The 27104-nt window shown below is 43.3% G+C and overlaps 1 protein-coding gene across 4 annotated transcripts in view; it reads left to right on the top strand.

The window, feature by feature from the left end:
- Positions 1–27104, top strand: part of LOC144688615 (pleckstrin homology domain-containing family G member 4B-like) — a 202449-nt gene that overhangs the window by 37494 nt on the left and 137851 nt on the right. The window contains exon 1 of one of the 4 annotated variants that reach the window (XM_078555394.1): positions 7293–7414. The exons of the other annotated variants lie outside the window; for them this stretch is intronic. The gene's annotated coding sequence lies outside the window, so the exon portion shown is untranslated. Of the gene's footprint in view, positions 1–7292; positions 7415–27104 lie in introns of those variants that run through there. 4 annotated transcript variants of the gene reach the window in all.

Here is a 27104-nt window from a genome sequence, read left to right as displayed (position 1 = left end):
GGTGCTGAATTGTTGGCAAGAGGGCTTTGATTGTTAGAGGCATTGCCATGGAGAATGTACAAGGAACAGTTAACTGCCAAGTTTTTGTTTAAATTCAAGCCATACAGGTTGACTTTGATTGGTCAAGGCATCGCCATGGGGAATTCAGTACTACCAAGCTACTATGAAATTGTGCTCTATGGTGATTACTGCTGGCAGATTAGAGCTGACCCTATTTTTCAAGTTGAAGAATCCTGCATAAAGTCTTGGATACCAAATTATGCCAAATTGAATTGATTGCTCTGGCAAAATGAATATTTGTCTATATTATTTTTCAATGTATTTGTACAAAGGAGTGTCAATGGTTGTTATTTATATGGAATTGCAGAAGGTATTCAACAAGGTTCCACATAAGAGACTGTTAATTAAAATAAGAATGCATAGAAATAGAGGCAACCTGTTGATTTGGATAATAAATTGGTTAAGAGGTAGGAGGCAGAGAGGAGAGAAAATGGGCGTGACCTCCAATTGGTTGTATATGACTGCTAAGTTCCCCATGGATCTGTGTTGGGGCTTTGGCTTTGCAGTAGATTTTTGAATGAATTGGATGAAGGAATAGACAGCTACATATCCACGTTTTTTGATGGCATTATGTTAGGTGACATTGTAGATAGTGTAGATGGAAGCAGAAAGTTGATTAAGTAATGAATAAACAAATTTGTGGCCATAACTTCCGAGCTTCCGAGTGTCAGGTTTGGGGGGTACCCCAAAGATGCACTGGGGAATCTCTCTCAGAAGTTCCCAGGCAAGGGTTTGCATGACAATTGCCCAGAAGTGCACACTTTCTCTGGACAATTGCCCTGCTCTGGGAACTATCTGAAAATGTGGTTTAAATCGTGAGCTTCGGATGGTTCTGCCAGGGTTACACCAATAGTTGCTCAGAAAAAGTTTGAAGAATTAAAACCTCTTCTACCTTCCAGGTAACTATTGTAAACACCCAGACCAACCCTCAAGGGACTCCCCCCACACCCCCGACCACTCCTCGCAAGGATTCCCTCCACTGCCCTGACCTCCGAACCGCCCAACCCCAACCCCTGACCTCTGACCCCTCCAACCTCCCTGACTCCTGACTCCCATACTCTCTGACCTCCAACCGCCGACCTCCAACTCCTCCATCCCCCACCCCCAACCCCCTGACTCTGAGCCCCCAACCCCCTCAACCTCCAATCCCCTCAACCCAACTCCTGACCCCCTCACCCCGACCTCTGACCCCCAACCCCTGATCTCCGATCCTCCCTGACCTCTGATTCCGCCCACCCTCTGCCTTCAGATTCCCCATGCCCCCCGCCCTCTAATCCCCCCCACTCTCCAAACCCTATCCACTTACCTTAGACACTTACCTCCTCCCTGGCCTGACAATTTCACTCGGCCTTTTAAACTTACCTGGGCATTGCCTCTTAAATCCGCTGGATTCGCTGAGGCCTGCGAGGAGCCTTTCAATGCAGGCCCCAAGCAGCTCCAGTGAACGGAAGCGTCAGGGTAATTTTCAAAGGCAGTTAAGTATGTATTTATTTCTTCTAATTCCTGTGGGCCATCTCTTTCCGATGCTATTTGGAAGTCACAGCCCAGAGTTAAATGTAGGAAAGTATGAGTTTATCCACTGGCACTGTTTTAAAATTAGGGGTCGCCCTTATAGGACAGAGATGAAGAGAATTTTTTTCTCTCAGAGGATTGTGTGGCTTTGGAACTCTCTGCCTCAGAAGGTGGTGGAGGTGGGGCCATTGAATATTTTTAAGGCGGAGGTAGATTGATTCTTGTTAGGCAAGGGAATCAAAGGTTATCAGGGGTAGATGGGAATGTGGAACTCAAAACACAAATAGATCAGCCATGATCTTATTAAATGGCGGATCAGGCTCGAGGGGCTGAGTGGCCTACCTCTGCTCCTATTTTGTATGTTATGAAGGGTGAGCCATTGAGAGCCCTGTGTTGCCTCCTTTTCGAAGGCCCACCAAATTGATTGCCAGTGGGCAGCGACAGGCCTTCCCCGGGATCAAGGAGCCAGGAGGTCGAAATTCCCTTCCCCCAATCAGAAGCCAGCAGCTGTGCATTTCCCAGAGAGCTGGTAGCAATGCGCCTATCTGAGGCTCAGGATCGCTGAGGGATCCAAGGCACAGGTAAGTGATGGTGGGATGTGGAGGGGGGAGGGCTGTTGGTAGCAAGGGCAGGGGTTAGCTCTCAATGGGCCTCCTCTTCCCGATGCCAGGCCCTTGATCAGGTACCGAGTGCCTTTGAACAAAGGAATCCCCATGAAAGCTCACAAGCAAACTCGACAGGGCTTGCTTTTCGGCTCCGAGCATGGCGAGTCCACCGCCCGCTACTGGGTATATACCAGCGGCTATGGGATGAGGCCCTTAAGTGAGCATTAACTACCCACTTAAGGGCCTCAATTGGCTGTCCACAAGCCTTCCCATCCCAGACTTAGTCGGGGCAGAGGCAGGAAGGGGCAGGGTCCCCAACTGCCGCCATCCCACCCAATTAAATTCCCCCCCCCTCCACCACCAAACTCACTCCAGGGCAGGGCATTAAATTCCATCCAAACAGTGGTGGAAATCTGAAACTGTGTCCCCAAAAGACTGTTGAGGCTGAGTTAATTGAAAGTTTCAAAACTGACATTGATAGATTTTTGGCGGGTAATGGCATTTAGAGATTATAGAACCATGGTGGGTGCTTGGAGGTACCATGACCCAACTGAATGATGGGGCAGGATTAATTGCCTCTTCCTACATTCCTATATTTTTGTACTACTAAAAGCAGCATCTAACTTGTTACCACCCAAAATCACACAAAGTATTCATGTCAGCAGAAGTGAGTAGTTGGGATCAGACAGCTGTCTGAGGAAGGTAAGTTTGTTTTGGCTCAAACAATGATAGTTTGCAATGTTTATTGGTTAATCATCCTGGGTGGGGGCCCATTCTTTATAACCATCTCGTGTTATGGTCAGACATGACTTATTGTTCTACAGAAATGTCATTCATTGTGACAAACAGCTGATTTATTTGATTTGCCTAGTACAATATGAAGTCAAAAGCAAAAATCAAAATACTGCAGATGCTGTAAATCTGAAAATAAAGTAGAAAATGTGGGAAACACTCAACAGGTCTGGCAACATCTGTCGAGAGAAACAAATGTTTCAGGTCCTTTCATCAGGACTCTGGTCGTTCATCTGAAATGTTATCTCTGTTTTTCTCTCCACATTTGCTGCCTGATCTGTATTTCTAGCATCTTATGTTTTTATTACAGTCAGTCAGATTCCTGTAAGCTAGTCATGTCTCCAAGGAACAACTACCAACCGAGGGACAGAGACGGAATGGAATAAGGTCCTGAATTAGCTGGGGCCCTCTGTAATTGACAGCTCATTGTGGGCAGAGACTCTGGGCTGAATTTTCATGTGCAAGAGCACATGGGTTTAGGTGCAGATAGAAATTAACATTGAGGAAATTGGCAATGTGTCAGGAAGATGGGTCCAACTTGCCAACTTCCGCAATTGAACAGCAATGCATTAGACTGCGTGTAAGCAACTTCCTTGGGAGAGGTCGGTTGTCAATTTCAATATGTTAAAAGCTCACTTACTGTGTCGTTAACGTGGCTTTTGCTATTTAACTGTGGGTCTAGGGGTTTTGTGGGCTTCCTGGAACCTGCCAGTAAAAGTTAGGTGAGAACACAGCGGCAATTGATGGGATTGAAGACCTGTCAGGGAAGCATGGTAAAAAATGCTGAAACCTCACAGCTGCTTCCTTGCCTGGTTGTGTGAAAGGCTTTGTTCACAATGCTTGTGTTGGGAGGTTACTTTGATAGCTTTGGAGATTTGTATGCCTGATCTCCATTTGGGAGCTCAGATCTATTTGATCAGCAGAGGTGCTGCTTAGGCTGTCCAGCTTTGGACCTCAGATGATAACCAAAGTGACCAGCATTAGCAAAACCAGCAGGAGCATTAGTAATTCCAGTAGGAGCATCAGCAGCACCAGCAGGAGCATTAGCAGCTCCAGCAGGAGCATTAGCAGCTCCAGCAGGAGCGTTAGCAGAACCAGCAGGAGTGTTAGCAGAACCAGTAGGTGTGTTAGCAGCTCCAGCAGGAACATTAGCAAAGCCAGCAGGAGCATTAGCAGCACCAGCAGGAGCATTAGCAGCAGGAGAAATACCAGCAACATCACCACCATTAGGAGCAGGAAGAAGTAGAAACCATGGCAGTGTGTTCTGCACAGATCTGAGGCTCCACAGGAGAGAGGGAATCAGCAGAGAGGTGCAGATGAGAGGAAGTGACAATGGCCACACAGGATGTACAGACAGAGGATAAGCTTCCTCAATGTGTCAGAGCACCAGTGGCTCAGGGAGGCTGCAGGTCTCATGCCAGATGGTGAGAGACATTAGCAGTCTGCTGGAACAAGACCTGCTGTCAAGTGGACCTGCTGGTTGTGCTTCACTATTGACTGTCAAAGTCACCACTGGCCTCAACTTCTTTACCTCTGGATCTTTGCAGGGCTGTGATGAAGATATTTGCAGGATCTTACAGTCGGCAGCTGACAAGACTGATGGCTGAAGGCTTAATTGCTAGGGCGGGCTATTATGTCATCTTTGCCACCGATGATGCCGGTCAGAATGAGCGGGTGCTTGGGTTTGTAGCTCTGGTTGGCTTCCCATAGGTGCAGGCTGTCATCAACTGCCTGCTTGTGCTTCTTTCCTTGCCTGCTTGTGCGAAAGGCTTTGTTCACAGTGCTTGTGCTGAGAGGTTACTTTGTAAACTTCTTATCAGCCTTGTCAGCCGCTGACTGCAAGATCCTGCAAATGTCTTTGTTACAGCCCTGGAAGGATCCAGAGGTGGTGATGTTGCTGGCATGGCTCCTGCTGCTAATGCTTGTGGAGACTAAGCCACCCACAGATCATCCAGGAGTGTTAATCAAGGGCTTCCACTCCCATCAATGTGAAACTAGTGTGAAACCACAAAAAGATGCTCATGCATGTGTGAGAAAGATTCCTGGACAGCTGCCCTGATCCTTTTGTTCTGATGCAGCTCCCCCTCCCTCATCTCTTTGCATACTGAAGCGGGTTTACCAGCTGGCTGCTTGGAGGCAAGGGATACCCACTTAAAACGTGGCTGATGACACCCATGAGAATCCCAACAAATGAGTCACAGGAGTGATCCAATGAAAGCCATGTGACAGCCAGGTGTGTCATTTAACAATCCATAGGCAGATGTGCTTAACCTGCCTGGACTGATCTGGAAGCGTCCTTCAATACACACCAGCCAGGGTCTCCAGAACGTTTGGGGTATGCTGTCCACTGTGTTACATTGCATAGCAGTGAGGGTTGTACATGCAGGCGGGGCAAGGTATGGGGTCCAGACCATCTTCAGATGATTCTGAGGAGGAGGAGGAAGTGGAAAGTGATGTGGTCAGTGCACCAGCAGCGGCACACATTGCTGCCCAAGCTGCCTTCATTATTGTACGGTTTAGTTAGGTTCCATAGGTTCACACACCTGACAGCCACACGCACTTCCCCCTACCACGGCTTTGCAAACCTCCACAATCTGCGAATACCAAACAGCCCTGCAAACATCTAGGCATCACCACCCCCCCGACACCCGCAATTCCTGTCTGCTCATTTATCACAAGTGAAAAGGCCACTTGCTGGACAGCAACCAAAACCAGGCAAGATGGGTAAGTGATGGAAAGAAATACTATTCTGTGGCTCCCAAAATAAAACTCACAAATCTAACATCATGTGACATGCCCATGTGCATTCCCTTGGGTAAATCTTTACCCTCCCAGAAGGAAAAAATAGTAAAAACTGGGAAATAGGAGTACTGGTCCAAACTGTTTTTTCCTTCTGGGCTGTTTCTTCTGAGCACCTCCAGGTGGTGCAATCTCTGTGACTTTAGCAGAGATAGAGACAGGCTGCTCAGGACCCTGCCCTCTCTGAGGAGATGCTCTCGGTTGATGTTTTCTGAGTTTTGGTGATCGTGAGAACCCCATCAAAGACTGTTCCACCTGCACCTGTGTAGGGGCAGATTCAGTGATCAGGAGACAAGGCAGCATGTGGTGTACCGACTGGTGGTATGGGACGTGGAAGCTTTTTGTGCTGAATCACCTTCGCCATGCCCCCTTTCACCATTATCCTTCTTGTACCTCACACACACACACACACTTCCCTGCTAGCAGTAAGCTAGAGAGCACTATGCTGTAGATCAGTGGAACAATGAACAGCCAAGCAGGCTAGCCTGTCACGCCAGGGAAACAAAGGAGTGGCTGCAGTTGTCCTTGAGGTCAGCAGCAGCAATGTGGTGCCATGCTCATGCATTCAATGCTGAATCAGGGCAGGGAAGATAAGTACAATGGCACATTCACCGATCCTGATATGTGCACCCTTTTCCTGATGGAAGGCCATGTGGACCATGCAGGAAGCGCTGGCAGTGCATTGTGCCCCAGTGAAGCAACACAATGTCTCCATTGCACTGCCTCCAGCGACACAGTGGTGATGAATTTTGCACCCATTGTGTCTTCAAAATGGTTCAGTGCCACATCTCGATTCAGCACAGAGATGTGTCCAGGCTGTTGGTCTATGCTGAAAGGAGGATTCACCTGGAAGCATCTGATACCTTACAGTAATTGGTAAACGGAGGAAACTTTCTTCTCCAATTTTGGCCTTTGGCACATTCTCAATTTCTATCACCCCATGACTGACAACTTTTTTGAAATACTTAGGCCCTAAGTTCTGGAATTCCCTCCTTGAAGCCACCTTTCTATCTCTTTATCCTCTTTTTTTGACAAGGCTTTGAATCACATGTTCTGATATGGCTTTATGTGGCTTGTTGTCTTTTTGTTTGAAAGACTCCAGTGAAGCTCCTTGGAATGTTCTGCTATGTTAAAGGCACTATATAAGCACAAATTGTTGTTATGATTCTGGGGTCAGATTATGATTTATCTAGATATCAGTTAGTAAAAGTTGCATTTTAATTCACAGAGGCAATGAGGCTGCTTGCAGGAATAACCAGCAACACTGAATCTGAGCAATTATCAATTGTAAAAATTGCTAAAAAATGTCACTTAATAATAAATGTTGTAATTGTTTCACAGTGTTAATATTGATTGCCACAATTTGCCAATCTAGTCTTCTATTGGATTGATCTGATCATGTGAAATGATTGCTAGGCACTCCTAGACAGTGCTACTTTGCAGGTAGGCATTGAGACCGAATGATCTCAGCCAATATTAATTTGTTACATTATCAGGTGTGTTTGCAAATTTGAACAAGGATTGTGTGGGGGTGGGGGTGGGACTGATGTCGAATGAGTCAAAGACATGTAACAACTCATGTTCTGAGGATTTAGCCACTGCAACCAAATGTTTTGATTATTTGTCTGCAAGGAAAAGATATCCAGGTAAGTACTTAGTTTTGTTTTCACACAACATGTCGTTTAGATAGTTTGTAAAGATGACCTTTCTATATTTCCCTATTTGTTTGTTATCAGCTCATTCGTGAACGGCAACATTAATTTACTTCCTGTAAAATTGGGGTTAATTTTGGGCTACGATCCAGCTTGCCATATAGAATGTCATAATATATCTTTGCATTGCGGCTAGTAGACTGCAGGCTTCTATGCTCATTTCATTTTAATTATTTTATTTTTAGTTAAGATTAGTATTAAAGCATGCATTCATAAGATATTGTCCAGTTTGATTGAGTCTTGATTATCACAGCCATCAGAGTGGGATCAGAGGTTCAGTTTGTTCGGAATGGAATTGGTTTTAAACTCTTGTGTATTCCATCAATGAGGCACAGGGTTCACTTACTTTATGCTTCAATACAACTCCAACCTATCTAATCATATATTTGATGCATCTATTTTGTGTAATGTTAAATGAAATTAGAGGATTAGGAGTGTAATATATTGTATATAGTATGACTTGAGCTAGATAACTAGCAGACAATCCTCATTGATTCAGAGGTTCAAAGTGATTTTTTTTTTCCTGCTGGTTAGGTTCAGACTTTTTCAAGATAGTTATACGTATAGTGCTCATGGACCTTATAGGAAGTAATATTGTAAATCTTGTGGGAACTTGTATGTGTGTTATACTAGGATCTAAAACTTGTAGAAATTTCTCAAGACCTTTATTTATAGTAATCCTTCACTGGCCAAAAGCAAACTCATTTTCTTAGAGAATAATCCAATAGAATATCAGCCAAAGGGCAGTTTCCTGAGTGCTCATTTATTTGAGCTGCTGAAAGTAAATTGTTTATCTGTGTGCTGACCTCTTGAACATTCATGTAGATAAAGAATTAAAATTATAAACATTACATGAATGGTATTAAACGTAATGGCATGAATAAATATCAGTAACCTCTAATATTGAATCAGTAGCTGAAGATGTGCTCTGGCACAATTTCTCTTTGAGTGTGTTTGTATGGAAATGCTTTGGCACAACCGGGAGAGGCAGTGGAAAACAGCGCTATGGTATAGGGTAGTGAATAATTAAAGTGCTAAGGCACTTCTGCATCTCTTGATGTATACTCAGGAAGTAAAGAGGTGCTATTGTTTTGCTGCGCTGATGCATTTTACATTACACCAATGTGCTGAAGCAAAATTTTATTTTAATTGTGGTACAAATATTACTAAGTATCCTGTACGTAGTCTTGCAAAATATCACTATATGCTCACAGTGCCCATGCTCAATGGCAGCATCACTGGGAAGGCTGTGGCTGCTGCCAGTACGACACACACCCAAGGCCCAGGATTATTACTGGATCCCAGGCCAGAGGTGAATGATGGTGGGAGATGGCTGTGGCTTGGGGATCGCAGGGGAGGGGTGGAGATGGGGGTTGGCAGCAAGCACGGGGGGTGGTCCTCAGGGTCTTCCCTTCCCAATGCTGGGTCCCTTGATCAGGCACTGAGTGCCTGCAAATGAGGGACACCCCTGGGAGCCTGCAAGCAAACATACCAGGGTTTGCTTGTTGTGCTCCCCATATGGTGAGTCTTTCGCCGATTCATTGGCCGCTTAACATTCTCAATTGGCAGCGGCGGAAAGGCTGTCCACAGGCTTAATTGGGGTGGAGGCTGGAAGGTGGAGTCCCTACCTGCTACCGTCTCACCTGATTAAATATCCCACCACCAAACTTACCACAGGAGAGGGCACAGGGTTCCGCCCTGTAATTAGGCCAAGGGACTTTGTCAGCATTGTGAATTTTGGAGGTTTTCACATTGGGGCAGATTTAATATTTGCTGCTGTGTGAATTTCTGTCAAGGTTCTACCAGACTTTTCCAATAATATGAGGATTGTCAATATTCTCTCTAGCTGCGCTAAGATACTTTGAAGAGTCTGGCAAACCAGCCCCAAGGACTCAAACCCCATCTGATTTGAAAAGCAACTTTATTACTGGGTTCATGGTTATTGGACTCTATCGTGAAAATCTTTTAATCTTTTAATAGTCTATTGCAGTTGCATGCTAGGTTAGTGAAGAGATGTCTGTTGATATATAAATCATGCAGCAATATTAAGAAATGCTAATTTGGGTTTAGGCTTCCAGTCTGTCATGGTTCATATATATATAAAGGAAATAAATAGACTATGTCTAAATGTCACAGACAATATTCACAAACTAGCTGAAATACTATCCTCACCAATGCAGAAGGACCTGGACAAAATATTTTGTCTGTTGGCTGGTGGTTTTAATTTTAATTTTTAATTAAAACATTTTAATATTTGCTCTTTATCTAAGATCTATTGTTGAGTAAGGCTGGCACCAGTCGATGTTTTAGCCCTAAACCAATCCATTCCTTCTGACACTAGAATCCATACCTATCCGGACTTTGTCATTCCCATGATGGCAAAGCAATAGTACATTGTCGATCTTACTGAACTTGCACTTCGTACTCCAGGTTCAGCTGTGGGCTTTGACAAATGTGAAAGATGGCAGGCTTTCATCCCATTAGTCCAAGCTTGGTTACAGAGTTAAAATTAAAACCTTTAACCACCTACATCATCCAATCTCCTGAGATTAAGTTCATCTTTAGGAACTAAATGATACATTTGAAACACACATTACTATTCGTGATACTTGGAAAGATACAATGGTGCACTTGGTCTCAATAGTTTCATACAAGGTTTGTGATTGGTGCCCACTTTGCTTTAATGTTCAAATAACTTTGCTTGACTCATATTTCCTCTATATAAACATTCGTGAATATAGAGTGCTATGGTTGGTGCTGGGCATTGAAGCAGACTAATGCAAACTTCTTAGAAAAGCTAGTTGTTACCTGTGTGCTGAAATTATTGGCCTCTCGTAACTATATGCCTCCTGTCAATGCTGTTCAGCTAAAATATTGATGTTAATGTATGATAATACCACTGCTTTGGAGAAATAAAAACTAAAGATGCTTAAGTGTGTATAACAGTTCAGATCAGCTAAAGAGTGTGAAAGAGGTCAGTGCAAAAACAGACAGCTTCCAGAATATTATTGGGACTGGAATTTACAGGCGTATCCCACTTGACTAAAGCTGATTATATCCATTACCTTTCACCCCTAACTAAAACCCAGGAATGAGATATATTTCACCAGTCATATTATCACAGACTAGGTGTAGGCTACTTTTTCTTGTGTCCTCTCCTTCTACAAAACTGGTGGTAAATCATGAGAGATAATACCTTTACCAGGCACACAGGAAAAGCCACCATCATTATCCATGTTAAGTGCTCCAGAGATCAAATGCACAGCTCCTCTCAAAAAGAGATTGCAGGGAGAATATCTGCAAAGCAAAAAACTTGAATACAATCCATAGACAGTCACATTCCTCACATTTCCCACTTCCAGTGGCAGAGAAATGTATGTTTTAAGGCAAAATAACATGTGCATAACAGAGAAAACCAGCATGTGCCATAAGACATATGGGACCGAATTTCATGCCCTTCCCGAGTTTGGTGATGGGGTGGCATTTAATCAGATGGGAGGGTGGCAGGTGGGGATGTCACTACCATCCCGCCTCCACCCTACATAAGTCTGTTGCAGGAAGGCTCGTGGATGGCTTTCCTGCCTCTCTGCCGATTAATGCCCACCTTAAGAGCCTTGTTCCGCTGTTGCTGGTATTAACCCAGTGGTGGGTGGGGTTTTGTCAGGAGGAGCACAAGCAAACTCCTGCAGGATTGTTTGTGGGCTGCCGATGGGGTTGGGGGCATGGTGTCCCTTATTGTCAGGCACACAGTGTCTTATCGAGGGACCAAGCATCAGGAAGGGGAGCCCATTGAGAGTCATCCTTCTGCCCTTGCTGCCGACTCCATGTAGCCCGCCACACTGCCCCTACGATTCTCACCTCGCGATCCTGCTCCCGACATCCTCACCTGTGGCCTGGGATCCAGCCACTGCCTGTCTGGTCGCACTGATGTTCAATAGTGTTGTTTGACTCTTATTGGCCAGAAGCTCTTGGCAGGCAGCACTCCCACCTAGACATAGACGTCCTTGATCTCGGGGAAGTCCCACTGCTGTTCAGTTAAGTGCCTAGATAACATTTGATTTTTGATGTATTTTTTTCAATAGTTTTTCAATAGTTATGGGTTAGAACTTTTTTTGTTGAAGTGATTAGGTCAACCACTGGAGGTTGGAATATGAAAATTTTTTTAATACACATCCCAGAATAAAACAACAGTAAGGCCTTTCAGTGTGGTTAAATTGTAAAATGTGGCCTACAGTTGGCTTTTGCTGAATAGCCTATTGATCTGTAGTAAATTATGTTTTTCAATGACACTTAGGGTTGCCAACCCTCCAGGATTGGCCTGGAGTGTCTAGGAATTGAAGATCAATCTCCAGGGCACTGCTGTATGTAATCCTGGAGAAAAATCATCAGGACAATAAAAAAGTATTTATGTCATTTCTTCAAACATTTCTCTTCGCCAGACTTAAGAATATTGAAAATGGGGAAAGAAATAGCTGTTTGGCTGACAGTCTTTTTGCTTTCCAAGTGGCGTAGGAAGGCCGTGCGTCACAAGGGTGGATGTGTTGGCCAACTAATGGATAGAATGTGGGGCAAGTCATGTGATGAAACCTCCAGGAATACATGTAATCACAGTTGGCAACCCTATTGATACTTCACACAATACTGTAATAGTGCATGTTTGTTACTGATTAAGATGCTAAGTAAGCTGTAATTTGAACAAACTTTCTGCAGGATTTATATAAGAAAGCGTGTCCATAATATAACATTTCACTGAGGTTTAAATTTTGTTCTAAAGCAGCATTGGGGCAGAAAAAACAAAAGTTGAGATCCCAGTAGTTATGCTTAGTGATACAGAATCACAGAATCACAGTGCAGAAGAGGCCCTTAGGCCCATCGAGTCTGCACCGACATGTGAGAAACACCTGACCTACCTATCTAATCCCATTTACCAGCACTTGGCCCATAGCCTTGAATGTTATGACGTGCCAAGTGCTCATCCAGGTATTTTTTAAAGGATGTGAGGCAACCTGCCTCTACCACTCTCCCAGGCAGTGCATTCCAGACCGTCACCACCCTCTGGGTAAAAAAGTTTTTCCTCACATCCCCCCTAAACCTCCTGCCCCTCACCTTGAATTTATGCCCCCTTGTGACTGACCCTTCAACTAAGGGGAACAGCTGCTCCCTATCCACCCTGTCCATGCCCCTCATAATCTTGTACACCTCGATCAGGTTGCCCCTCAGTCTTCTCTGCTCCAACGAAAACAACCCAAGTCTATCCAACCTCTCTTCATAACTTAAATGTTTCATCCCAGGCAACATTCTGGTGAATCTCCTCTGCACCTCCTCCAGTGCAATCACATCCTTCCTATAATGTGGTGACAGAACTGCACACAGTACTCCAGCTGTGGCCTCACTAAGGTTCTATACAACTCCAACATGACCTCCCTACTTTTGTAATCTACAGGGTGGAGCGAGGGTTTGATCAGGCCCTGTCCCACCTACCCACCCCCCCACCCCAAACTTGGCATTGGTCTCCAAGGCCCACTGTGCTAGAAGTTCAATCTTTTTCTCAGTCTCCAATCTGCTTCTCTGGCTGGACCCCACTGGTGTGAGGCCCATATTCATTTAAGTGGAGACCAGTATACCTCACCTCACTCAGTGCACTGCCCCTCTTGTAAAACATGACAGCCAATTTGCATACAGCAAGTTCCTACAAACAGCAATGATTGGGTATTTTTTTTAATGATGAATAAATATTGAGAGATAAATATTGGTCAGGGCACTGGGGAGAACTCCTTTACCTTTCTTTGAAAAGGGCCAGAAGCCCACCTGAGAGGGCAGATGTGGCCTCAATTGAACATCTCATCTGAAAAACAACACCTCTGACAGTGCAGCAATCCCTCAGCACTACACTGTCAGCCTAACCTTTCTGGCCAAGGGCTGAATTTTTGTTAGGAAGGCAGGAAAGAAGAGCTGTATCTTTTTTTGGGTCAGAACCAATGCCCCTGATTAAAGTTCATATTTTTGTGTAGGGAAGCCCTTAATTGATTTGGAGATGAAATGTGGGACTCATTTAACCTCTCCACAGCAGCCATCGTTGATGCAATCCACAGTTTGAGTCAAAGTCTTCCGCTTGTGAGATACAATGGTCTACAGCTATTTGTGAGATGTCACTAAGGTCTGCAGCTGATCCTTGGTAGGATCCAGGAGTGAAGAAGTTCAAGGCCATAGTGACTGTGATGGCCGCTGGCAGGGCCGCTGGCTGGTGCTGTGAGGTGTGAGTTCTTTGGCGACAAGGGCACAGATGACAGTGACCATCTGTCTGGAGTCACAGTCTCCTTCGGCACTGGGTCTCGGTCATATCCAGGTAGCTCCATCTTTGGTAGTAGAGCCTATGACGGGTTGACCTCCTTTGCCTTTCTGTGGAGGGTGTTTCCCCTTATTGCCACTAAGCCCAAAATCTGACAGCTGTGCCCCCATTGCCAGCTGCAGCTTTCTTTTTAGACAGGGTGGCTGTCCTATTGTAATTGATGTCCTGGGGCAGCTTTGGCTGGCTCCCCACTGTCTACCCTCCTCCCCTCAACTGTTCTGAAACTAACAGCTTCTGAACCCTGTATGCTCCTTCAATGTTCCACACTTCCACTTTAAAGAGCTTTAACAAGTTAAATTGACCTCGATGGGGAGGAGGGCGGGATTGTTGTCCGACCTTTCCCCCACCCTGGTAATTATTACTGGCACCAGGATTGGCGCCTTGAAATTTATATGATGCCTGGTATTTGCAGGGCTAATCCCGGCTTCATTCCTATCTTTGTGGGGCCCCGAAAATTCAGTTGCAAGTGTCTGGAGTGTGATTTGGATCCACAACTTTCTGACTCAAAGGCGAGAATTCTGCCCACTAAGCCAAAGCATTATGCAGCTGGCTGCTCATGATAGACTCGATTTATGATTTCTGCCCCTCCCAGTGTTGAAAGCACTTAACTTACCTTTGGTGCCTCATTCAGACATTTGGTGAATCACAGGTGAAAACTCATTCCTTGGGGCATTGTATTGTTACATCGGCACATAAAGTGAAGTTTAAAGAACTTACTGAGTCCAATTTTCTACTAGAAACGTTCGTCAAGCTTATCCCACTGTTGCAGCCTTTCAAAGTTAAACTATTTGTAAAACTCATTGGACAAGATGATTCCAATAGTTTTGGGACTGCAGGAGAAACTGTTGCCTATGGAGGGCAGCAGAGTAGGGCTGGAGGTAGGTAATTTGGAATTGCTGCTTGATTACTATTGGGATCAAAGAGTATTTATACAGCACCTCAAGAGATTATTTAAGTGGAATTGAAGCCACAATCGTGCAAAGTATATGTGGTGTGTAAAAGGAGGAGGAATAATGAGCTGAATGCTTTTTGCTAAAGTGTATGAGAAACCATTTTGTATTATCTGATTTTTGGTGAATCTATTGCTCTTTTCTACTTCAAAATTCACCTCTTGATTTTGGGTCCGTTCTGTATTGACAAAAAAAAATAGATGACGGCAGTGTTTCTTCAAAACGGGAATCAGCCCAAAATATCACATGCAAAAGAAATTGGGATCGGAAATTCTTATCTAATTTTGATTTTGTCTGTTCTGGGGGAGGTAAGAGTCAGGTGAGGGATGAGAAATGTAAAAACCAGCACCTGTGTATATGAAACACAGTAAACTGATAAACACTATCAGTAACGCATAATATTATTTGATGATATGTGTCATTTGGCGGTAAGATAAGTTGTATAACATGATAGGATTAGATGAAGTGGGAGGAGGCTCATGTGGAACATAAAGATCAGCTGAACGAGCCGTGTGCTGTAAATTCAATGTAAATCTATAAACAATGTAGAGCTTTTATTTTATATATTTAGAAATGCAACAATTTAACTATGTAAGTACATTTCTCCCAAATGCAATTTATTTATACTATATATATATATGTTATGAGGTGGGAGCATTAATGTTTTACATTAAAAAAGTAGTTGCTTATGTGCGTTATCGTGTGAAAAAATCTAGGTTATCAGTGAGGATGCCAGAATCCAAAGACATTTTTGTGGTATGGATCAAAATTGCCTTAAGGCAATACTGTAACACTCTTGCAAATTGTTGCAAATAGTGTTTCAAAATACTGAGTCAGAATGAATTGCATATAATAATCATCGTCGTGGCATTAAAAGCCAAAGGTGTGTTAGTGTACATAAGTATGTATCATATCCATGTGCAACTTTTACTTTGTGATGCCTCTGTTATATTGCAACTGTACTTCCTATGCTGAATGGCTAGTCATTAAATTTCTATTAGTCACCATCATAATTATTCTCTAACCTCTTCTCTTGCTCTCTTCTCTCTCGCTCAAACCAGTCCTGCCAGAGCTGTAATGCCCCATTTCCCGTTGCTGACATGCCTGAGCCTTCCTCCTTCCCTTTTGTCCAAGCCCCAGCACCTGGCCCCTAGATGACAAACTCCAGAATCCCCTCTATGGTTCTGCGAAACTCCCAGTAAAATCATCCCACTGTTACCATTCCAATGCTATACCCTCCAGAGCTATAACCTCCCCTTTCAGTATTAAAAAGTATCAAATGGCTACCTTCAGTAGATATATCTTCTGTACCATCTTGCTGTGGATCTTCAAAATGGATAATGAGTAAAAATTAAGTGCAAAGATAAAGGAAGGTAGATATTAAAATATTTACAACAGAACAATAATTTGTATTTATATAGTGCCTTAAATGTAATAGAGGTCCCAAGGTGCTTCACAGAAGCATGGTAAAGCAAAATTTGACACTGAACGACATAAGGAAATATTAAGGCGGGTGAGCAAAAGGTTGGTCAAAGAAGAAGTATTTTAAGAAACATCTTAAGGGAGGAAAGAGAGATAGGGAGGTGGAGGGGTTTGAGGAGGGAATCCCAGAGTTCAGGGCCTATGGCAGATGAAGCCACAGCCACTTCTGGTGGAGCAATTACAATGGAGAATACTCAAAATGACAAAATTAGAGGAGCTCGGATATCTCGGAGCAATTTGAAAAGGATGGGAATTTTAAAATTGAAGCGTTGCTTAATTGAGAGCCAGTGTAAGTCAGCGAGCATAGGGGTGATATTGAACAGGACTTGGTACGAGTTAGGACAGGGACAACAGAGATTTGATGATCTAGTTTATGAAGGGTAGAATGTGGGAGGCCAGCCGGGAGCATGTTGGCATAGACAAGTCTAGAGGTAACAAAAGCATGGTTGAGGGTTTCATCAGCAAATGAGCTGAGGCAGAAGCGGATTGGATGTTGTTAGGGAGGTGGAAGTACACAGTCTTAGTGATGGCGTGAAAACATGGTTGGAATCTCATCTCAGGGTCAAACCTGACACAATCGAGTATAATTCCTTATCTTCCTGCCCAATAACATCAACTTCTGTTTCCACCTATCATGTGCATTCAAAGACTTCTAGGCTGCTGGATTTGTTTTAGATCTACTATGACCATAGCCTGGTTCATTGCTGTGACCTGATGCTTGTCGGAAACCTGCAGCTTGACTGCAACCTGCTCACTGTCTGGATATAGCCAGCTTTCCCTCAGGCACAGCACTTTGACTGGAAATAGAGGCATTTGATGGTTGGTGGCTACCATGACAATCATATAACATCTAAATTTCTGATTTTGAGTTGGTGAATTTGGCTGCTGTGGCCTTGATCCCACTGAAATCTGGTCTACCTCTCTTGTCAGCTCAGGAACAGAACTCCCTTGCAATTTGCAACTATCTCTTTCTGCCGTTTCCAACACTATGGCCTCATCACAGGCTTCTTTCCATGTTTTGCCTTTGCTCAAAAGCCTGGCTGGGATTTCATTGTTCTCTAGGCTTCCTAAAAAAGTGTTTCTAAGTTTACGCCATACCCACAATGGTGAGAGAGTTTCTTTAGCTCAAGAATGTAATCTGCAACAGCCTCACTTGGCAACTGTTTCCTTAGATAGAGCGCAACTGTCAGTGCAATTTCATTCTTAGTCATGCTCAGTCCGGGATCTTATTAATTTCATCATTTTCCATAGTAGAGGTGTCTCGCGGGCAACACTGGTTAAGTCAATCTTTGTGACAAATCTTGATTGCTCAAGAATGTAATCTGCAACAGCCTCACTTGGCAACTGTTTCCTTAGATGGAGCGCAACTGTCAGTGCAATTTCATTCTTAGTCATGCTCAGTTCAGGATCTTATTAATTTCAGCATTTTCCATAGTAGAGGTGTCTCGCGGGCAGCACTGGTTAAGTCAATCTTTGTGACAAATCTTGATTGTGCCACTTTCTTAGTACATTCCCCCAACCGTGGTATAGGAAATGAATCCTTTTTGGTCACCGCATTCACCTTTTGATAGTCTGCACACAGCCTTTGTGTCCCATCCGGTTTCTGTACCAGTACAATAGGCGAATTCCAGTTATTGCAACTAGACTCAACAATATTTTGAAGCATGAAGCTTTGAAGCAGTAAATTTCTTTCTGTACATGTGATAACTTTGCCGATTTAATCTATTAGGATGTTGCCTTATCAAAGTTGAATCTTCTACAGAGACGCTATGTATAGCTAAATATGTCTTCCCCAACTTATTTCCACAAATAGCTTTGTGTGATTGCAATAGCTTTTCCAAATCACTTTGACACTTATCTGGAAGGTAACTCGATATTACATTTAAGTTTTCAAGTACCCCTCATTATCCAATTTGATTAGAAGAAACCAATTTTAGAGTCTTGCATTTCTACCTCTTTCTCATTATCCACCACCACTAACACCTCCTTTTGATCCTCTTCCCTATCAAAGTACTTTTTAAGCATTTTTACATGACACACCTTCTGCTTCTTTCTTCTATCTGGAGTGTTTATTGAATAATTTATTTCAGTCAATTTCTTTTCAATCCTACATTTAATGAATCACCTAGTACTGGTAACAAAACTAGTATTTTCTCTCCAGAAACAAAGCTGCAAGTTTTAGCTTTCTTATCTGCTTTCACTTTCATCACTTGTGATATCTTTAAATGTTCCCTAGCCAACTCATATGCTCTGTCTAATCTCTCTCTGAAGTTTCATATGTAACCCAGGGGAGTACTTTCTGGATTTTGACTCACCAATTTGTCACAAATCATTTTCAGTGGTTGTCTTACCTCATGACCATAAACTAGTTCAAGGGGCTAAAACCAGTCGATGCATTAGGAGTGTCTCTAATAGTAAATAACAAGAATGGAAGTCCCCTATCCCAATCCTGTGGATAAGTCTGGCAATATGCTGTCATCATAGTTTTTAAATTTTGATGCCATCTTTCCAAAGCACCTTGTGATTCAGGATGGTAAGCTGTTGACTTAAACAGTTTTATCCCCAAACTATTCATTACTTACTTAAACAGCTGTGACATAAAATTTGAACCCTGATCTGATTGTATTTCCTTAGGTAAGCCATATCTTGTAAAAAATGTAATTAACTCTTCCACAATCTTCTTAGTTGTAATATTTCTTAAAAGTATCGCTTCAGGAAACCTAGTAGATACATTCATTATTGTCAGTAAGTACTGATTTCCACTTTTAGTCTTAGGGAGGGGTCCTACGCAATCAATTATAACCGTGGTAAAAGGTTCAACTGCTGGTATTGGGATAAAAGGTACCGGCTTAATCACTGCTTGTGATTTCCCTATCACCTGACATGTGTAAGATGTTCTACAGAATTTGACTACATCCCTATGCAATTCTGGCCAATAAAAATGTTTCTGTACTTTTGCCTGTGTCTTTATAATTCCTAAATGTCACGCCATTGGAATTTCATGTGCAATCTTTAGAATCTCATTTCTATATCCTAATGGGATAACAATCTGATGTACCTCCATCCAGCTTTCACTCACTGAGACATGATCCAGCCTCCATTTTCTCATTAAAATATCATCCTTAAGGTAATAACATTCTGGAATACATTTTGCTTCTGTTTCAAAGTAAGCTTTCTGATATAACTGTTTTAATTGCAAATCTTTTTTGCTGCAACTCAATTAACTGCCTTGAGTTAAACACTTCAGCTAAATGGTCCTCTCCTATGTCTCTCTGATCAATGTTATCAAAGACAGTGCCTGCTAATTGGATTTCAATACCTTCTTCCTGCCTTTGAACTGCCTGTCCTCCTTGTTTTTCTTGCTTCAACCTATGTGCCTGTGATCTTGTTATCACACAATCTGGAAACAATCCAAGATGCTTCTTCTGTAACACCTCTGTTGAAGGCACTTACACAACCTGCTCAACTGCCATAGGCATCACCCATATTTGTGATCCAGTTATATCATTACCCAGAATAAATTGAATTCCTGCAATGAACAATTTTTGCACCACCCCAACAGTCACTTTGCCAATTTTCCTCTAACTCTTTAAATTTTCCTTCCATAATGGAATAGGTTTAGCATCTCCATGAACCCCATTTATTATCATCTGTTCCTGCAATACTCCCTCTGAAAAACATATATCACTATCCCAAAACATTAAGGATTGAATAGCTCCTGTGTCTCTTAAAATTTTAACTACTCCACCCTGTACATATGGAAAGACTTTACCTTCACATAACCTTAAACATTTCTGCAACATGCTCCTCAGAATTCTCTTGAGTAAACTGTGAACACATTCCATCTTCTTTATCTATCACTTATTCTCCCTGTTTTACTTGTACACAAACCGTTTGTTTCTCCTGTGCCTGAATGTCAGAGCCCACAGTTTCCCCAATTAACACCTCAAAGCTACTATACATCAAAGCACCATACTAGCTGGCTTTAGTCCAAATTAGGCACATACATACACAGGTAGACACAGACACCACTAAACTCTATTTTAAAAAATAATTTCCAATAACATTATGGACATTAATATCTCTTCATGACACGAGATATCCGCGCTCCTCTAATTCTGTGTATTTTGAGTATTCCCAATTGTAATTGCTCCACCATAAAGTGGCTGTGGCTTCATCTGCCATAGGCCCTGAACTCTGGGATTCCCTCCCCAAACCACCTCCCTACCTCTCTTTCCTCCTTTAAAGTGCTTCTTAAAATACTTCTTAAAACATCCTTCTTTGACCAACCTTTTGGTCATCTGCCCTAATATTTCCTTATGTTGTTCAGTGTCAAATTTTGCTTTACCATGCTTCTGTGAAGCACCTTGGGATCTCTATTACATTAAAGACATGGAAAATGAAAGTAATAGGGCTGAAGGTATAATTTCAGTGCCCAAGTAGAAATAAAAGTTGGAGATTCACAACTTACTTTCATCATTGATACAACTGCTGAAGTGTCTGTTATCTCAGAGCAAAATACAAGAAACCCCTAAGTCACATTCCCTTATACAAAACTAAAGTGAAACTGATTAGATATTTCAATAACAGTATTTCACTGTTAGGTCAAGTTAGAGTTAGGGTGGAATATGATAATACATCCTATTACTTGCCATTGATAGTAATAGGAGGGAACAAAGTTTCCCAGATGGGAAGAAATGGGCTCAAAAATAAGGTTAAACTGGGCTGAGTTATTTATAGCAGGGATTAGTAAAAGTACATCTGACATTGAGAAAGTGCTAAGAGAGCACAAAGTAGTCGTTGAGCAAGGGGGACCAAATAATCAAATTGGACATCACAACGCTGAAGTCAAAATAAAGGACAATGGACAGCCAATATTTTGCAAGGCTAAGCCAGTGTTGATGCACAGTTAGAAGCAATAAGAATTGGATAGCTTAATAAGGTGAGGAGCAGTGAATGGGCTGCACCCACTGTGGTAGTTCAACAATCATACAGGTTCTTTTGGATTTGTGAAGATTATAAGCAAACGGTTTTCTAATTTAGTCAATGTAAAGGTGTTCAGTAAGACAGATTTGTCAAATGCATATTTGCAATTAGAATTAACTGACAAGAGCAAGGAACTGTTGACCACTCATACACACAAAGGGCTGAATTTTCTGTTCGTCGGGCGGGTGGAGCTGATCCAATTGTGGGCGGGCGGGGACCCGATCACCACCGCTCTGCCATTTTGCGCAGGCGGGCCAATTAAGGCCCGCCCAGCGTGACGTCCGCAGGAAAGTGCTATGTGCTTCCTGTGCAGGCGGGAGGAATTGCCTAAAATCGAGTGTGCACTATATTGCGCATGCGCACGAAAGAGCGCACTCATCTCCCTGAGGCTAAGTGCTGCCGCAGGGAGATTGGCTCTACTTTCAACAATATTAAAAATAGAGAAAAAAAAATTCCCTTACATGTCCCCTCATGTGACAATGTCACATAAGTTGGGACATGTTCATAATTCCCATTACAACTTCATTAAAATTTTAAAAACCCTACCTGAAACCTCATCCCGCCAGTGGATGAGGTTTCATGTTTTTTCTAGTTGCCGCCGGGGCTCCTGGCCAACCTTTAGGTTGGATGGGCAGGTCCTTTAATTGCTTAATTGATCCTGTCAATGGCCTCAATTGGCCATTGACAGATCGGCGGGCATGCAGCTGATTTTACTGCACCCCCGCCTTCCTGAAAATTCAATTGGGGCGGGGTGACGTCGGGAGTTCTGCCCGACGTCATCCCGCATCATATTATGCATCGGTGAGCGGGCCCCGATCCCGCTCGCCGACGGTAAAATCCTGCCCCATAGGGTTGTACCAGTTACTAAAGGTTACCATTTGGAATATCTACTGCATCTGCAATGTTCAAGAGCATCATGGGATGAAGAAGTGTGCTGCTTCTTAGATGACATTCTAATTAGCAGTAAGACAGAGGAAGACACATTGTAAGGTTGAACAAAGTCTAAGATCAACTTCAAGAGTATGGCATCAAAGCTAAAAAGCGCAAGTGTTGCTTTGTGGTGTCAAGTGTAACCTACCTGGGTCACCAAATAGTTGGTGAAGGTAACCACCCAATGCAGGGGAAGGTTGAGGGGATTTTGAAAGCAATGAGACCAGAGAACAAAGAACTTAAAACATTCATAGGAATTGTTGTGTATTATTCTAAGTGCATCCCTGATTTAGCAAACACAGATGTGCCACTGTATCAACTGCTGAAAGCTGGAATAGATTGGGAGCAGTCTGTGGAGTGTCAGAAAACATTTTAAGGAGTGAAGAAAGCATTGACAAGTGATGTTGTTTTGACCCACTATGATCCCAAGAAGCAACGGGTTTTAATGTGCGATGCCTCACCACAAGAATTAGGTGTGGCGTTAACTCACACAATGGAAGACGCTGCAGAGAAGCCTGTATGCATCACATACTTTAACAAAACCTGAACAAAATTACTCACAAGTAAAAAAGAGGCATTAGCGATCATTTGTGGTGTTACAAAATTCCACAAATACCTTTACGGATTCATTTGATTAACTGAACACCAAGCCCTTACAATCGTATTTGGTTCAAAGAAGGGAAGCAAAATCGCGGGGACAGCACAGCTTCAGAGATGGGCATGGAATTTGATGGTCCATTAATCAGTAAGCTAACAGATCATGCAAATATAGGTGTTAGACTCATAGGCGTAGGCTCATGGATATTTACAGCACAGAAGGAGGCCATTCAGCCTATCGTGTCCGCGCCGGTCAATAAAGATCTGACAACATTAATTCCATTTTCCAGTGCTTGGCCCATAGTCCTGGAGGCTATGGCAATGCAAGTGAATATCTAAATACTTCTTAAATTTTACGAGAGTTTCTGACTCAGCCACCCTTTCAGGCAGTGAGTTCCAGACTCCCACCACCCTCTGGGTGAAAAAATCTCTCCTCAACTCCCCCCTTAGCCTTCTACCTCTTACCTTAAATTTATGCTCCCTGCTTATTGATCCCCCTACTAATGGAAAAAGTGCCTTTCTATCCACCCTATCTATGCCCCTCATAATCTTAAAAACCTCTACCGGGTTCCTTCTCAACCTTCACTGCTCCCAGGAAAACAACACAAGCCTATCCAATCTTTTCACATAACTCAGACCTTCCAGCCCAGGCAGCATCCTGGTAAATCTCCTCTGCACCCTCTCCAGTGCAATCGCATCCTTCCTATAATGTGGTGACTGAACTGCACGCAGTACTCCAGTTGTGGCCTAACCAGCGTTATATACAGTTCCAGCATAACGTCCCTGCTCTTGTATTCTATGCCTCGGCTAATAAAGGCAAGTATCCCATATGCTTTCTTAAGCACCTTACCTACCTGCCTTGCTACCCTCAGGGATCTGTCGATATGCACACCAAGGTCCCTCTGACCTTCAGTACTCTCCAGGGTCCTACTCTTCATAGTGTAATCTCTTGCTTTGTTAGCCCTCCCAAGTGCATTACCTCACATTTTTCCAGGTTGAATTCCATTTGCCACTGCTCTGCCCACCTAATCAGTCCATTGGTATCCTCCTGCAGTTTACAGCTATCCTCTTCACTATTTACCACCCTACCAATTTTTGTGTTATCTGTGAACTTCCTGATCATACCCCCTACATTTAAGTTCAAATAATTTATGTACAACACAAACAGTAAGGGCCCCAGCACCAAGCCCTGCGGAACCCCACTGGGAACAGACTTCCAGTCACAGAAACATCCCTCTACCATCACCCTTTGCTTCCTGTATCTTAGCCAATTTTGGATCCAATGTGCCACTTTGCCTTGAATCCCATGGGCTCTTACTTTCTTGACCAATCTGCCATGAGGGACCTTATCAAAAGTCTTGCTAAAGTCCATGTAGACCACACCAAATGCATTACCCTCATCAACATACCTGGTTATCTCCTCAAAAAATTTGATCAAATTTGTCAAACACAACCTTCCCTTAACAAATCCATGCTGATTATCCCTGATTAATCCGTGTCCCTACAAGTGTAGATATATTCTGTCCCTCAGAATTCTTTCTAGTAACTTCCCCACCACCGAGGTTAGACTGACTGACCTGTAATTTCCTGGTCTATCCCTTCCTCCCTTTTTTAATAATGGCACAACGTTAGCAGTCCTCCAGTCCTCTGGCTAGAGGCCACTTGTGGCCAGAGAGGATTTGAAAATTACTGCCAGAGCCCCAATATCTCTTCTCTTGCCTCTCTCAACAGCCTGGGATACATCTCATCTGGGCCTGCGGATTTATCCACTTATGTCGCTAAACCTGCTAGTACCTCCTCTTTCTCTATGTTAATTTCCTCCGATATTTCACAGTCCTCCAACCTGATGTCTATACCTACGTCATCCTTTTCCATTGTGATCGACACAAAGTATTCATTTAGGACTGTACCAACGTCTTTCGGGTCCACTCACAGACTACCTCTATGGTCCCTAATTGGCCCTACTCTTTCTCTAGTTATTCTCTTGCTCTTTATATATTAAAAAGAAACCCTTTGGGTTTTCCTTTATTCTAACCACCAATGCTTTCTCATGCATTCTCTTAGCTTTCCTAATTTCCTTTTTAAGTTCCCCCTGCACTTTTTATACTCCCCTAAGGACTCTGCCTTATTCAGCCCTCAGTATCTGCCAGAAACTTCTATTTTTTTCTTAATCCTAATCTTTATATCCTTTGACATCCAGGGTTCTGCAAACTTGTTTCCACCACGCACCCCCCCACCCCCCACCCCGCCCTCTTTGTCTTAAAGGGAACATATTTGTCCTGTACTCTCGCTATTTCCTCCTTGAATGCCTCCCACTGCTCTGACACAGTTTTATCTGCAAGTAGCTGTTCCCAGTCCACTTGGGCCAAATCATATCTCATTTTAGTAAAATTAGCCTTTCCCCAGTTTAGAACTTTTATTCCTGGCCCAACCTTATCCATAACTATCCTAAATCTAACTGAGCTAAGGTCACTATCTCTAAAATGCTCCCCTACTGATACGCCTTCCACCTGCCCAGCCTCATTTCTGAATATTAGTTCCAGAACTGCCCCCTCCCTTGTTGGGCTTTCTACCTACTGGCTAAAGAAGCTTTCCTGGATACAATTTAAGAATTTCGCGCCCTATCCCAGCTAATATTTGGGTAGTTAAAAATCCCCTGCATACTGCCTTATTGTTCTTACACTTCTTTGAGATTTGATTACATATTTGATCCTCTATCTCTCCCTGACTGTTTGGGGGCCTATAGTACTCACCCAACAGCGTATTTGCCCTTTTGTGTTTTTTACTTCTACCCATAAGGCCTCATTTGATGATCCTTCCAAGATATCATCCCTCCTCACTGCTATAATTGATTCCTTGATCAATATTGTGACCGCCCCCCCAACTCCTCTTCTATCCCCCTCTCTATCTCATCTGAACATCCTATAACCAGGATTGTTGAGCTGCCAATCCTGTCCTTTTAGCCAAGTTTCAGTCATAGCTATGATATCATACTCCCATGTGCCTATCTGTACCCTCAGATCATCTCTCTTATTCTTCAGGCTCTTTGCATTTAAAAAAAATCCATTTAGCCTTGCTAAACTCACTTCTTTCTTATCTAGCCTATGTTTCATCTGCCTTCCAGACTCACTTACTGGCGTTTTAACTCCTAATTCCATCTTAGCTTCTCTTCCCTCTGAGCTACTTTTCAGGATCCTGTCACACTGCTAATTTAGTTTAAATCCACCCCAACAGTCTTAGCAAACCTCCCCGTGAGGATGTTGGTCCTGTTCAGATGTAACCCGTCCAATTTGTACAGGTCCCACCTTCCCCAGACATGGTCCCAATGCCCCAGGATGCTAAAGCCCTCCCTCCTGCACCATCTCTCCAGCCACGCATTCATCAGCTCTATCCTTCTGTTCCTATACTCACTACTGCGGGGCACTAGGAATAATCCGGAGATTACCACCTTCGAAGTCCTGCTTTCCAATTTCCTACTTAACTCCCTAAAGTCTGCTTACAGGACACCACTTCTTTTTATTCTTATGTGATTAGTCCCAACATGGACCACGAGTTCTGGCTGTTCACCCTCCCTCTTCAGAATAGCCTGCAGCCTTGACCCTGCCACCTGGGAGACAACATACCATCCTGGAGTCATATCTACAGCTGCAGAAGTGCCTGTCTACTCCCTTCATTAATGAATGCCCTATCACTATTACCCTTCCACACGTCTTCCTTCCCACCTGAGCGGTTGGACAACCCACAGTGCCATGACCTTGGCTCTGGTTGGCCTCCACAGAGGAACCGTTGCTCTCACCATTTTCCAAGGCTGAAAAACTGTTTGCAAGCAAGATGCACCTCCTTGCTGCCAGCCTGGTCTCCTTCTTCTATCTGGCAGTTACCCATTCCCTCTCTGCTTGTACTTCCTTGAGCTGCAGGGTGACCACATCCTGAAACGTGCTATTCATTAACCTCTCAGCCTCGTGAATGCTCCAAAATCTGGAGCTCGAGTTGCTCCAGTTGGAGGCTCCTCCTGCACACATGGTCATCCAGATTGCCAGGAATGTCTAGGATTTCCCACATTGCGCAGGATGTGCAAATCAAGGGACTGAGCTCTTAAATCTTAACTAAATAGAATATGGACCCTTGCTTTTATTTTATCCTTAATCCTACTCGAGTCTCATTGTTTCAGCCTCTCTCTCCTAAGGTCTCACTGTTTTAACCTATCTCCCGGAGTCTTGTTGTTTTACCCTTTCTCTCCTGAAGTCTCTCTGTTTTAATCTTTCTCTCCTGAAGTCTCTCTGTTTTAACCTTTCTCTCCCAAAGTCTCGCTGTTTTAACCTCTCTGTCC

This window comes from Cetorhinus maximus, chromosome 13 (genome assembly GCF_964194155.1).
Source record: "Cetorhinus maximus chromosome 13, sCetMax3.hap1.1, whole genome shotgun sequence".
Classification (NCBI taxonomy): Eukaryota; Metazoa; Chordata; class Chondrichthyes; order Lamniformes; family Cetorhinidae; genus Cetorhinus; species Cetorhinus maximus.
This window is presented reverse-complemented; position numbering and strand designations above follow the sequence as displayed.